The sequence below is a fragment of the Rattus rattus genome, chromosome 1, assembly GCF_011064425.1.
Source record: "Rattus rattus isolate New Zealand chromosome 1, Rrattus_CSIRO_v1, whole genome shotgun sequence".
NCBI lineage: Eukaryota > Metazoa > Chordata > Mammalia > Rodentia > Muridae > Rattus > Rattus rattus.
Window position 1 is genome coordinate 92,809,529 of NC_046154.1, and position 15,528 is coordinate 92,825,056.

General features: G+C 44.3%; 1 pseudogene; it reads left to right on the forward strand.

Moving 5' to 3' along the window:
- Positions 1–4,272: 4,272 nt before the first annotated feature.
- Positions 4,273–4,774, forward strand: LOC116898019 (annotated as a pseudogene).
- Positions 4,775–15,528: the final 10,754 nt, after the last annotated feature.

Sequence of the window (15,528 nt, forward strand, 5' to 3'; positions counted from 1 at the left end):
CACACACACACACACACACACACACACGCACGCACACGCACGCACAGGCACACATCCGTACAGATCGGAAAGAAGGGATTGGGAGTCAGGACTCTATTGTAATAGAGGGCTGTTGCTGGGGTTTTGGGGCAAAGAATTCTTTGTCCTGTGTCTTAGACCCTTAGGGCATGTGATGTGACCTGGGAAAGTCACTTAACCTCTTGTGTTTAACAAGGTTGCTTTGCTTTGATGTTTTGAGGTGGTATTGCAGAAACGTTAAGGTCTAATGGAGTTGTTGGGTTGCACTTAAGACCTTTACTATACGGGTCTATTTAATGGGTACGTTTGGAACACTGTTTTCTCTTTTTCTTTATTAAAATAAGGGGCAAGGGGAGCAGTGGGAGGAGGAAAAGAGGAGAAGGTAGAGGAGTTAATATGGTTGTTTTGTTTGTTTTGCTGGTACTGGGGTCAGTTGTAGACTCACTCACAGACTCTACCAACTGAACTAAATTCCCCAGCCTCGAAACTTTTCATAATAAATAAAAAAATCTTAAGAGAAACAACAAAATGGTTTACGACTGAGACTGGACACAGCTAGGTCTTTTTTTGCCTCACGTGATCACTGGGGCTAAAGCTGTCAAGACACTGCAGCAAACTGGTTTTGGAGGTCACTCCTAGGCTGACTGCACACTGCTCAGAGGCTGGCCAGGCATGATGGAATTACAGCTGCAGCAAGGAGCTAATTAATCTGATTAACATTTGGGGAATGCTCACAGAAGTCCTGAAAGATCAAAGGCAGCCTGCTTCTTGCCGAGGTGCAGTGGAGAGGCCTTAAGAGGGGCATGGAAGAAATGGGAAACAGCCTGGCTGAGGAGGAAGGGGTGGCAGGAGACCGGGCTGGGGGCTTTGGCTTGCAGGGTTCAGTGGTGAAAGAGGAAGCGGCTTGGACAGAAGTCCAGATGGAGGGTGTGTCGAGGAGAGCAGCTGAACGGGTTGACGTGCCCAGCCCCAGTGCTCCTCCCTGGAATGCTGGCTTGTTGACCCCTGTACAGTTCTTTTTCCTCCCAGGTGCTCAGCCCAGTTGCTTAGGGAAGCTTCCGTGGGGTGGGTGGGTCACAGAGTCCAGAAGAAGATCGGAGGAGGGAGCTAGAGAGAGCCATCTCTACAAAGCGCGCGTATTTTTCTTGGCATCTGGCAGGTGCACAGGATGAAATGTAAGCAAAGACCCAGGCAAGACCAGCTGATTCCCTAAGGGTTTCCACCACCCACGGCGCCCTCCCTTGAGCAAGGCATTCCTTCTCCACCGACAGACAGAAGCTCTACTTCAGAGCTTTCTAGATGAGTACCACTCCAAAGGAAGATGCATCTTAAAGTTCTTTTTTTTTTTTTTAAATTCCAAACTTTACTTAATCAAAGAACGAATTGTGTTATCATCGGTACCTGCTCTTTAGCACTCGCTTTAGGCCTTGAAAGTGCCCAACTCAGATTTGGAGACGGCCCAGTGGGCCAAAGCACTTTCATGAGGACCCAACTTTGAGTGCTTAGCACCGACATTATACAGCCTAAAGGATTATCTATGGGTGCATGTGCATGTGCCTGTGACATCAGCAATGGGCAGTGGAGACGGATGGATCACAGGAGCTCACTGACAGACTAGCTAAAATAGTGAGGTTCGGGGCAGGTGAAAGACTGTCTTGAGGAACTAAGATAGAACAGGATGGTTGATATCTTCCTCTGGTTTCTAGGTCCATGTGTCCATATCACATGCACTACACACACACACACACACACACACACACACACACACACACACACACACACACACACACATCTAGCCCATGAATTGAACTAGAGAAAGGTATTTTCATTCCAAAATTTGCAAGGCAAATTTTTGCGTTGATGTGCACGGAAGGATATTCCTCACACAATGACTATTGACAGGCATCATAGGTCTTAGGGTTTACTGCTGTGAACAGACACCATGACCGAGGCAACTCTTACAAGGGCAACATTTAATTGGGGCTGGCTTACACGTTCAGAGGTTCAGTTCATTAACATCAAGACAGGAGCATGGCAGTATCCAGGCAGGCATGGTGCAGGGGGAGCTGAGAGTTCTACATCTTCATCTGATGGCTGCTAGCAGAATACTGACTTCCAGGCAGCTAGGGTGAGGGTCTCAAGCCCATGACCACAGTGACACACCTACTCCAACAGATCCACACCTCCTAATTGTGCCACTCCCTGGGCCAAGCATATACAAACCATCACAGGTCTATAACATGAGTGTGAAACTACATCAACCTGGCATTCGCACAGACTTGAACACTGTATGCTAAATAAACACCAAAGACTTAGAACATAGTAGAGGAGAAGGGAGAATTTATGCTAATGTATTTCTCTCTTCAGTTAAAAGACATAATCTTTAAATGGGGGCTGTGCTTATGTCTAAAGTACTAACAATTCTAAGTTTTCACCCATCATAAGGCCAGTAGACATAGCCCAAGATTTTCTTGCTTGCTTTTTATTTTTTTTTGGGGGGGGGGAATCTCACATCGTGATGGCTTGTATGAGATGTAGATGTCCTCCATAGTCTCTGGCATTTGAATATTTTGTCCCCGGATGGTGGCCCTGTTTCTAGAGGCTTAGGAAGTATGGCCTTGCTGGGGGAAGTATGCCACTGAGGCAGGTTTTGAGAGCTCGAGGTCTGCTCTCCATTTCCTGTTTGTGGCTGAAGATATGACCTCCTAGCTGCTCCAGTACCCGTGCTTGCTTGCCTTCAAGCTTATCCATGGCTGTGATGAAGGACTCACCCTCTGGGGCTACATGCCCCAAATAAACTCTCCTGCATGTTGTCTTGGTCATGATGTCTTATCGCAGCAGTAGAAAAGTAACTAGGACACTTATTAACTTGAACTATTACAATGGAGTAGTCAAAGGTTATATCAAGACATTGAAACCAAAGACTACCTGTTTCTCTTTGTCCTCCACTCATTGGAACATTCTGAACATCTCATGTTACATTTTTTATTTTTTTGCACCCAGGTTGTTAACAGTATTGATTTCTTAAAAGCAACTCTTTCCTAAGCTTCTTCTGTATTCAAACATAACATGTTTGCAAAGTAATGGGGCTGGGCAAGGCAGCTGAAAGACAGTAAGAGAGTAAGGTGGTCATAGTAGAGAACACCTCGTGCGATCCCAGCACTAGATAGGCAGGGGACATTTTGAATTCGTGATTTTGCTAGTGTGAAATAGCGGGGCCCTGTGGAAGAAAACCAGCTGAACTTTATCACACCGTGCATTGTCCCAAGCGCAGGAGGGGCAGTCCCATGCCTCTTCCCTGTAACTTCCCTCCGCTAAGGTGTGATCCTCATCGGCCCTGCACGTTTTATAGGTGGGGAAATGGTGCTCAGTTGTCGTCTGCTGCAGCTGCTAGGGCCACCATACATCAAACCAATTAAATCGGAGCCTCTGGAGGTGGCACCTGGGCTGCAGGACATTTTAAAGGTCCCCAGGCAATTACAAAGTACAGCCAAGAGTTTGGGAGCAATTAATCAACACAAGGGCTCCAAACTGATCATTAGGGCTTCGGTCCAGGTTGGGTCGACGTCAGAGACTGGTTTTAATTTTTTCTACGGCCCTTCCAAATATTTTAAGGTTTGCTTTAGAACAAATGGAAAATAAAATAATCAATATGTTGGCATTTAGTGTAACGGTAGAAAAACTGCAAAAAAAAAGAGCGATAATGAGATTCCCACCAGTACAGGAGCCAGGCAGACTTCAAAGGGAGCACTGTCTTGTGTGTGCCTGCAGTGCTAACCCCCGTTTAAGAATCGTATAGTTCTGCCTCTGTGACAAGCCAGTTTTTCTTCCTTTTACTGCTTTTCAAATTACAAATGGGTGCTTACTTTTACTTTATAAGGTGCATAGTAAAGACACTCATGCTTTTGCCCTTTGTTCATGGAGTGAAGTTTGATTTTTGAGACAGGGCTTTAGGTATTCCAGACTGACCTTGAACTCACTACTCACCAAGGAGAACCTTAAATTCCCGATCCTCCTGCTTCCACTTTCCGAATGCTGGAGTTAGAGGTTTGTGCTTATAAACATTTTCTTACACCTGCGAAATATTTTTAAAAGTTATAAAAAGGAGCGAAACAAAGTACTTTAAAGGCCAATCTTAAAACCAAAATACTTCATTAAAAAATCTCATCGATTGCTCTCCAGTCCGCCATCCCTAATGGAGGCACCTGCTCCTGGTGGTGCAGAGCGCGCGGACCGCCGGGAAAGCAGCAAACGGAGGAAGAGAGGAGCAGGTGGTGAGCATTGCAAGGAAGAGGAGAAGGCAAGGATAGGCCCAGGAGTAATGGAGTCCAAGATCAAGGAATAAAAATCTCAACATGGAAAATGACCATCAGAAAAAGGAGGAAAAGGAAGAAAAGCCGCAAGATACTCTCAAAACCGAGCCACCTTCAGCCCTGACTTTCGAGGTTGGCAAAAACTGTGCGCTTAGGGGAGGTCGCAGGCGGTTCTGGGTTAGGCAGCCCGTTGCCCACTGTAGACTGGACCTGATGCATAGGGTTGGAGAGCCCCAGGCAAGGATGAGAGAGGAGAATGTTCAAAGGTTTGAGGAGGATAAGATACTGTTCATGGAGAAGTAGAGGGAAAGGCAGCTGAGTCACAGTCTGCGAGTGGTTAGCACTGACTCCCCACCCCTCATGACCACCATGATGAGTATTGCCTTAATGCCCTGAGTCATGAGGTTTTCTCTGAAGATGATATGGGGACCCCTGCTTTGTGATGTACTTTTGTACAAGTTTTGAGGTGACTCCTTTTGTGTGGATCTCTTCCTGTTACCAGTTTCTAATTGAAACTCGTGTTGTTTACTGTGCCTGTAATTCTTTTGTTAGCAGAATTTATCAGTTGCATGGGAAGATCCATATCACATATTGTGAACCTAATAAAGCAGATTGAAAAGGAAAGAACAAAACAAAAAACCAAAAACCTCACCGATTGCCAACCTTACTTTGACCCCAGCACCTAGAAGGTAGAGGGAAGAGAATCAGGGATTCAAGGTCATCCTCAGCTACGTACCAAGTCTGAGACGACCTTAGGCTACATGAGACCTTGTCCCAGAAAAAAAAGATTTTCCCCACTAGCCAGATGCCCATACTTCCGGCACTCAAAAGGGTGAGACAGGAGGATTGCTGTGAGTTTGAGGCTAGTTTGGACTACATACTGAATTCAAGGCCAGCCTGAACTAGGGAGTGTGAGATCTTGTCACACACACACACACACACACACACACACACACACACACAAGCAAGAAAGGAATCACTAACTGTAAACATACGTTAAAAGGTAAGCATTCTAATACATTCTTTCTGCATATACAGCAAGGTTAGATAGCAAAAAATAAGGAGCGTCCTAGTTGTCTGGCCTCAGTAGCAAGCTACTCCCAAACTCAGTGGCTTGGAATGAGAAACCTGGTCTATCAGAAGCAGCAAGAGCTTGACGGCTTGGCACGCTCTAGTTCATGACTGGCTTGGAGGTACTTGGTACCTAGCTGCCCTCAGCTGGGGTTGGAAGATTCCAGGTAGCTTTTCTTGCATCCTCTCCACCTCTGCTGGAAGCAGGATGGTTTAGGGTCTGCTGACAAGTTTCTTTTTGTCTATGGTTTCTTACCAGTCAGTGAGCCTCAAGAACAGGAGACAGAAGCCGCATGCCTTTTAATATTGACATTCATGGGGCTTCATTCAAACACTTTATTGGTCAAGGTTGGTCACAAACCCAGTTCACCCTCAGTGTTAGAGACATTCTTTGCCTCTTGTTAGGCAGAGATCTGTGTTTTCAGGGTGGGAAGAGTGTCTGGAGGCCTCTTAGAAAAATCTTACCTCTGTAATCACAAAGATGTGCGGGCTCCATAGTGTATTGGCAGGAGGCTGGTTTTGCCTGGTTCTTTGAACGACTTCTTTTAACAGTTACTTTTTGAATACCTACCAGATATCTCTGGGCTTAAGTGTCACCCAGACTGCCAACATAAACAGGTCATCTAGACAAGGAATTCGGGTATAAAATGAAAAATAAATGAGATTCCATTAATGTCCACAGCAGCTTGCTTCAAGTAGGAGCTAATCCAAACACCGTCTGAACTGAAGGCGTGTGTACAGGCTGTCTTTAGCTTTGTTCTGTCGGTTTCTTGAACGTGAACTGCTCAAGACGGGCAGTCTCTTTTTCTTGGTTCATTGCTCTCGCACAGGCTAGTTGAAAATGACCAGCCAACAGCTAGGTATTTCTTATCTCTAACAGATGTGCCAAAAGCCTCTTAGCTTTGGGATTTAGCATGCAATGCATTTAAAGCACAAGCAAGTCCCAAGGAGTAGAAAACTGTAGGGTCATGGTCAGGTGCAAAGAGCAAACATCATGGTGTTTATCTGTCAGGGGAGCTGTGAACGTGGGATATGCAGATTGAATGTGGCTGATACAGAGCCCTGGGTGCCTTTCCTTCTCTTATTCATTTTTCTCTTTGTGACAATGGACTTGTGGTTGGAGGGTAACTCTTGGGGTTTCTCATTCTCAACTTGTTTGACCTTTCTAAAGTTTTCTGTTCGCCAGGCTCCTCCTCCACACAGAGCTAAGACCTACCTGTGAGGCCTCCCATCACATGGCTCCTCTTCTGAAACTCTGAGTTCCCAGAGGCTGTTCCTACTGAATCCCAGACGTCTTTCTTTTTTTCTCTTTCTTTCAACAACTATCCATTCACTTAGCAAGTAAACATTTATTTTTTCTAATTTTTTTTTTTTTTTGGTTTCTAAGGTCAATATTACATGGTAGCCACTCTTCTATGAACTTGGGATACATTTATGAAGATGACATCTAAAATCTGGGCTGGGGAGATGGTTTAGTGGATCAAATATTTGCCACTCAAGTGGTTCAGATCTTAGAACCCTGTGAAGTGGGTGTGAACCTGGCATATTAGTGTTTATCTGTAAGCACTGTGCTCCTGTGGCAAGAAGGCAGGCAGAGACAAGAGAACCTCAGATACCCACAGAAAGGTGGAGGGTGAGGACCGACCTGAAGATCTCTTTGATCACTACAGATGAGCTCTGGTTGGTGTGCAATGTGTGTCTGTGTGTGTGTGTGTGTGTGTGTGTGTGTGTGTGTGTGTGATATTATACTTTAAAAAAAAGCTAACTTTCTGACATAAAAATAACATCTATGTCTAGACTTGGCAATCGTAAGCACTGTGCCCTGCGAACTGCATAGAACTTGCTATGCTTAAGAACAAAACAAAACAAAAAAATCCCAACAACAACAACAACAACAACAAAAACGTACTTCCTGTTTGGTTCATTTACCTTGAATGTGCCCTGTATTTCAGCTTCTATTTCTACGAGTCAAGGGGCTAAAGCTATAAAATGCTGATTTATGAAATGATCAAAAGGAAACCTGGAGTAAATAATTAAACTGTTGTGCAATTTTCTAAGGAAGTAGCTTATGCAATTGTAGGAAATAAAAGACTAGTCTTTGGTCTGCAAGAGAGAGTAATCTGGACAGAGAGCTCTCTCCAGCAGATCACAGCTTGTATCCATCACTGACTCTGAGTCTTCCTTTCCTTGCTCCCATTCATCCCTTCCTCAGGACCCTCTCTCAGGCTGAGGCTGGGCCTTCTGTTTGTCCTTGTGTTTTTTGACTTTTACACTTCCTTTCTTTCTGCCCATTGCCCCACTGTGTGTGTGTGTGTGTGTGTGTGTGTGTGTGTGTGTGTGTGTGTGTAGGAAGATAGGCCAGAGGTTCGTATTGGGTATCTCTGTAGTCATTCTTGAACTCAATTTTTTTTTTTGAGACAGGTTCTCTCTTACTCTGGAGCTCATGTGCTTTGCTGGACTCCATAGTGTATGAGTCTCAGGGGTCTAGCCCCTCCTCCTCACCAGTACTGAGGCTCACGCTCCTATGCCTGACTTTCCATGTTGTCATGGATGGAAAGCACTTTACCCGGTCAATGTTTCTCCTAACTGTGACTCTGACTTTTTGAAGAAAGGTGGTTAATATTTAAGATGTATTCAATTTAGGTTCATGCTGTTTCTTAAGGAAGGATTTGCAATATTTATTTGTAATAGATGGAATTTGAAAATAATTTAATCAGAAATTCTTGGGGTTTAGCTAAATTAATTGAGATATACCTTTACTATGTGGTATTAAGCAAATATCAAAATGACAGTATAGAGGCTTTTAGAGGAGCCCTGCTTGGTTTTAGCATCATGTCAGATGGCTCATAAACACCTACTTCTGGCCTCTAAGGGCTCTTGTACTTATGTGAACACCCCACTCCCATACATACACTTTATTAAAAATAATAAAATATGTCTTAACAAATGATAGTATAGATACTCCAATATTGACATAAGGAGTTGGCCCAAATACAGCAAGAGCAAAAGACAATATTCAAAACACTTTACATTAATGATGGGGCTTTTTAAGTAAACAGTTATAGCAAGTTTGCATATTAGAGAAGGGTAGTTATCTGGAGAGGTCATTGCTGTCTCTGGATGATAGCTGGAGTTTTTCTCTTTCAAGTTAATTATAAATGATGCTTTTCTAGAATGAAGATGGTCAGTGACATTTCACAAAGAGGCCTCTTTCTGCAGCCCTACTGTGAGCCTGCACATTGCAGCTTTATCTCCACACGCCCTTAATGTGAAGATTCATCTCTCAGGCTCCTTTTTCAAGGGTGGCTGGGTAACCCATCACTGACTTTTTAAATTTTATGTTGTAAGTAGCTGGGGTTAGGTGCTGATTTTACTCTAGTTGAAAAAAAATGTTAGTCAAAGGTATGACCTACTCCTTCTGATGTCAAGGTATAGCGTGGGTGATATTTTGTATAGTTTGTTTTTCTTACTTTATCTTATCTCCTTCCGGCCTTAGTTTCTCTCTCTTTCTGTTAGTTTTTCCTGTAATCCCACCTTTATCTGTTTACTCAAACGTAAGTTTTCAGTGGGTCCTGGTGGGGGTACCTGTCACCCACCTGCTCGTGGTGCTGAGGCAGGAGAATGGTAAACTCACACTGGACTGCAAAGTGGGCCCTGTCTCAAAAGGGGAAATAAAAGAAAGCCAGGCAATCAGTAATGAGCACAGAAGTAATAATAATAGTAGCAAGGAGACCCCGCTTTGCTCTCTGCGAGCGTCTCACTTTGAAATAGGTCTGTGAGGAAAGCATGATTTAAAATTTGAGCAACTGGAGGCTGAAGAGGTGACTTAGCTGCTCTTCCAGAGGACTGGGGTTGGTTCTCAGCTCCTTCATCTGGTGCTCCATAACGGCCTGTAACTCCAGCTCTCAGGGGAGTCAGATGCCCTCCACGGCCTCTGCAGGTCCCTGCACACATGTGCATATACTCATACATACATACATACATACATACATACATACATACATACATGCATGCATGCATACACACATACATACATAAACAAATACATACATACATACATACATACATACATACATACATACATACATACATACATACATACACATACAAAACAAAATGGAACAACTTGTTAAGCTACAAGTTAGGATAAAATTCTGTAATACAGGAAAAGCCAAGTTAACGTTTTGAGCGTTTGCCTCATGTCAGGCGCTCTGAGTTATGGAAGTCACAGGCATTTTCTCATAAACTGCCAGAGCTAGCCTGTAGCTGGGTTACGGTCTCTGTGGCTTTCAGATAAGGAAGGCCACCCATGGGCTTTCATTTCCGTTCCATTTCTCCCATTTAGTATGTGATCAGTTCTTTCTTAGCTTTGAAAGGGAGTGGAAAATTCCTTTATTCTTGAGAAATTCTAATCGTCCATACCCTAGCAGTAAGAAAAGGCTCTTAGTGAAGCGCAGTGAGCCCCAGAGGTTTCTGGAGTCCCCGGTTTATGACAGGAAATTGCATAACTCACTGCTGGGCTGGAGAGGCGCTGGTGCCCATGACTGCAGAGCAGACGGGACGAGCAGGGCTCAGATAGACAGTAGCGGTGATGGATGAGCTGGCCAAAGAGTAGGTCCTTGGCTAAGGCAGAGAGAATGATGGAGCTGTCCCGGCATTTGGCAGAGGCAGGGATAGCTGAGGGAAGAGACAATGGAAAGAAGCAGAAAGGCTCCAGCGACTTGTCTTGTAAGGCCAGAGAGCACAGTCGCTCATCTATCCTGTCTGCCATCTGCTCTTGTCTAGGAATGGTGGACTATAATGCCACACAGCTCTCCATCCTTTCTCTGTGTGTAGTAAATAAGCAAGGTGTAATGGTTGTCCCCAGGATGGAGTTGGAGACTATTTACTCCTTTTTAAACTCATGTTACTGGGGGCAGGCTATCGCTATATACTCTCTACTGGTCTCAAATTGTAGATCCTCCTGCCTCAGCTTCCTAAGTGCTGAGGTTATAGACATGCACCGTCACACGCCAGCTTGGTCTCGTAGAACCTCCGTATAAACATTCACCTGTTTAGTTCCTTTGTTTGCCACTGTGGCAAAATACCAGACAGAAATGAGTTAAGAGACGAAAGGTTTAATCGCTCATAGTTTCCTTAACTGAGTTTCATCCTGTTAATGGCAGGAGAAGCTTGGTAGTGGGATAGGCTCCGTATGTCGCTTTGGGTCTAAGGTAGCTGTTTGTCCACACAGTAGCAGGCAGGCTAGTCTAACCCAGAGGCTTACCCGAGTGACCTACGTTCACTAAGCCCTACCTCCTGATGGCACCATAGTCCTCAAAGCAGTGCCACTAGTATGAGGAGGGATATTCAAAACACAGGCAGGTGGGAGTCATGCAGATTCAAACTACACCACTCATTATGCTGTACGACACTCACTGGGAAAACGTTTAAAATGGCACTGCAAAAGAAGCCATTGCATAACCACTGAACTGAGAACGGGACCCCCGTTGAAGGAATCAGAGAAAGGACTGGAAGAGCTTGAAGGGGCTCGAGACCCCATATGAACAACAATGCCAAGCAACCAGAGCTTCCAGGGACTAAGCCACTACCCAAAGACTGAACATGGACTGACCCTGGACTCTGACCTCATAGGTAGCAATGAATATCCTAGTAAGAGCACCAATGGAAGGGGAAGCCCTTGGTCCTGCTAAGACTGAACCCCCAGTGAATGTGATTGTTGTGGGGAGGGCGGTAATGGGGGGAGGATGGGGAGGGGAAGACCCATAGAGAAGGGGAGGAGGAGGGGTTAGGGGGATGTTGGCCGGGAAACCGGGAAGGGGAATAACAATCGAAATGTAAATAAGAAATACTCAAGTTAATAAAGAAAAAAAAGAAGTCATTGCATGTCCATAGGACACAGAATCGGGGTCAGCGAGTTACTTTATTACATGGAATGTGGGCTAGTTATCTGTGTTTTTTAAATGACAGCTTAAAATATGTCTTCGAGCAATCTAAACAACGTGGAATCCCTGAAAACCACTCAGTGAAGCAATGCATTGTAAAAATTTACCCCTAAAGACAAAAGGTGCTAAATACGAAATTCTCAAAGCCCATAGCCGATCTTTCTTTGTCTGTCCATCTGTCTTTTGAGACAAGGTCCCATGCAAGCCAAGCTCGCCTTGAACTCCCTGTGTAGCTGAAGGCAGACTTAACTCCTGAACCTTCTGCCTTCATCTCCCAAGCACTGGGACTTTAGGCCTGAGCCCCTGTGCCGGATTCAAGCCTTTCTTAGTCTTTATGTTTTCTTACGGATTTACTATGGGAGAGGGACAGACGTAGGAAAGAAGGCAACCAAGTTTGTTTGTTAAAAGCATAGGACGTTTACCCTGCCGTAGTACCTGGAACCTTTTAATACCGGCTGCCTTTTGATTTCTGAGGCACTGATGTCTTTCCTAATCCTAGGACAGAACAACAGGTCCCAAGAAGGGAATCATAGCCTTTACAGGCTGGCACTTGAGAGGCAGAAGCAGGTCGATCTCTGCAAGTTTGAGGCCATCCTGGTCAACATGGAGAGTTTCAGGCCAGCCAGAGCTACTCAGTATGACCCTTCTCACAACAAAACAGAGAGAAAAGAAAAAGAAAGAAGAGAAAAAAAAAACAGGAAAAAGGAGTCTCACACATGCGCTAAGGATTGTGAGATGGAAGATGATCCAGGTAGACTCAAACGCCTTCACAGATGCCCTCGTAAGAGACACAGGGTCATTAGACAGACATCTAGACAGAGGAGGAGGCTGTGTCTGCAGGGGCTGTTTTGATTGGCTAGAAAAGGGAGAGCAGGAGCCGTGCTCTATTTCTAGTTACTTAAACAAATTCCTTTCTAACATTTTATTCAGCAGGTGGGAAATTCAGTAGCTTGTGTCAGCTTGCAGGTTGATGTCTTTATGCAGGAAGGCGGGTACAGGATAGAACGAGGCCTGTCATTGGATGGGTAGGAAGGATGGGCAGGAGAAAAGTTTTAGAAAGGAGAGGGAGGAGAGAGAAATGAGGAAAGAGGAAGAGAGAGAGGGAGGGAGGAAATGAGGAAGAGAGAGAAGGAGGAGGGAATGGGAATGAGAAAGGAGAAGAGAGAGAGAGAGAGAGAGAGAGAGAGAGAGGAGCTAGGAGAACATGGCGGCAGATGTTAAGATTCTTCTCTGCCCAGATACAGGTTAACATGACTATTTTTAAGGGATGGGTGTGTACAGGATTTTGTGCTGTCCAGATGGTCAAATTATCTCTTATCCATCAGATCAGAGGTTATTATGTGGTGTGTTCTTTCACGTGGCGACTTAATTGAGTCCACAGTAAGAAGCCACAGAGTCGCAAGATGGGCAGTCTCTGTATGAAACTGGCGTGGCAGCGACCCACCTTGGGAACTAGATGGGTAGAGAGACGGCTGCCGGGCTCAGAAAGTAGCCACCAGCAGTGTGAGATGGGATTGAGCTTAGAGAGTGAGACTCTTTGCTGACTGAGATGAAAATATCCCGCAGATGCCATGGGGCCCTACAGTGCAGGCACTAGCACAGAACAAAAAAAAAAAAAAAAAACATTTTGTTTTTAGTGTTTACCACACATCAGCTCTATTCCAGAGCACACAGATCTAAGGTGGCTTAAACTGTGCTCATTGGCAGTTGACATCAGTTGTTCTCTGAGTATCAGACTCTTCCGGCCCCTGACTGAAGGTCTGCTGCTCCACTGCTGTGCTCCTAAGTGTTTCTTGATGCTGCTTCTGGTCCCACCTCTATGAGAGCTCTAGGTAGACATCTTCAAGGCTTTCTACCCTTCAGTTTAATCCAGGAGTACGTGATTCTGCTATGAGATGGAGTCAGCCTGGGGGATCCCCCCCCTTCTTCTTGCTATTTCTAGTCATTTAATTTATGTCTCACTCTTCGAAGTTCCCTCTAATTGTTTGACATTTGGAGCATGAAGCCAGAGTGAATCACAAACTGTTTATCCTTTCTGTTACCGTTGGCTTCATAAAATGTGGGATGAACAACTCTCCAGGAATTATTATAGATGAGCATCAGGGCTACCAAACCATACACAAGTGTTTGGAGTGGAAACTCCAGTGTTCAGACTAGGTACATCCCAAAGAGCAGCCCCGCTAAGGAATTCTGTATTTATGCCTTAGAACATGGGTGGATGCATTCAGTCGTGCTTACAATTATGATGACTGAAAGCAGCCACAACCCCCTGTGAGGATCTTTCTTGATTGGTTAGATGTGTTTAACTGCTATGGGAAAATATCTCATAGACATGGAAATTCTTATGTGGCTTATGTGTTAGATGACTTTATGGAAATTATATTGATTTTGTTAGATAGACAATGATATTATGGTTTGCTGGAGACTGTGTTTATTATTAGAAGGTATGTGTAAATGATCTAGTGGTGGCATGTCCTAAAGTCTGCAACTTTTACAGAGGTTGACAAGAGTGTGTATTGTATATATGCAAGTTGTAGGGGTATGTATGGAGTGTGTTTGTATTGTGTATTGTGTAGACTATGCTATGCTTGTGTGTGACATGGATCAGTATATATATATATACATATATATGTATATATTAAATAGAATAAGGCTGTGCACATGCAAGCATTGTTTTATATATATATATACATATATATATAACACATTATAGTATGTGAGGTGGTGTGTGTGTGTGTGTGTGTGTGTCTGTGTTGTTGTTGTTGAATGGTACATTTCACTCTTGCTCCCTGTTTGCAATTTATACTTAAAAACACAGATCCAGTATCTAGTGAGACAGGAGGAAGAAAAACATATACATCAGACCCATGATCAGTTGTTAGGTTTAAGTAAGATTTATATCTATTCACTGTGGAACTGCTTCAGTTTCTCTTTAAATTCAGAATATTACAAAATAAAAACTTGGAAAGGGGCAGCTTGGCTGTGTACCGCTCCCGGGTGGCTCGAATTCTGAATGTCATCTACTGGCTCTGTGTCATCGAGCAGAGTGTCGAATCCATCAGCATCTGGCCTTCTGCAAAACGATAATGATAAGGAAAGTGTTATCAACGTTTATGGTGTTCTTGTTAGGTAAAGTGAGAAAGCACAGGAAACCACTCACGATGGCTAGAAAATGTTCAATGAATACATCAGATAATCCGTTTCATTGTTGCTACCATGCTCCCAGGACCTTTCTGGGTCACAAGATGTTAGGACATGATCTAGACTGCTCAGGGCCATTCAGCTCTGAAACAGAGAAGAATTTTCAGTTTAGGGCAATGGGGGTGTCTTTTGAAAGCCTTCTTTGTGGAAAGGTGGGGTAACTATTCTTCAACTTTACTTGAAATTGTAGCAGCTGTGACACTCCCACGGGACTTCCAGATCTATGGAAATACAGTAGCCTGTGGGGAAGAGAAAAGTTATGGATGCAAGCCAAGAGTCCGTCTTTGCTAAGACTCTAGGTCATAAGTAAACAGTGATGTAGATTCTGTGTCCCTTTAAGACAGTTGAAAGGTTTCATTCGACAGTTCCATGTGCACAGCAAGTGAGGGAAGAGATGTCTTTGGGCCTCGGCATAAGCTACCTGGTCTGGGTATTTATTCTGTAAAGTGAGGCAGAGTCGTGCTTTTCCTGGAGTCATTATGCGTTTATTTACTTGCTCAAGCATCCATCTGATGAGAAAACGCACACTGAAGCCCTGTCACATAAGATACCTCTGGGAGCTGCTTTCCGAGATCTTACTTTGTTTCTGCTCCGAGGGGTTTCTTTCTTAGCCCACACACTAAAGGCCCAGGAGAAATGAAGCTACACTTTCATTTCCATCTTTTAGATGTACTGGAACAAACAAATTTAAGGTCTCCAATAAGTAAGAGTGGGCTCTCGCTTCTGTCCGTATTGAAGCCTTTATGAATGCTGGCTGGATCTGGTGAGCCCAGAGCCCAGCAGCAGTGTAGCAGAATTAAATTCACCCATTGTCAGGAGAGCTTAGCTTTCCCTTGAAGTGTGGAGGATGTGTGCACTGCTTTGGAACTTATTCACACAGAAAGCAGGCAAGTCTTACTTTGTGTTTTTCATGTGTCAACATGTGTGACTTACACACGCACACACATACACACACACAAGTGTGCACACATGCTCCCACA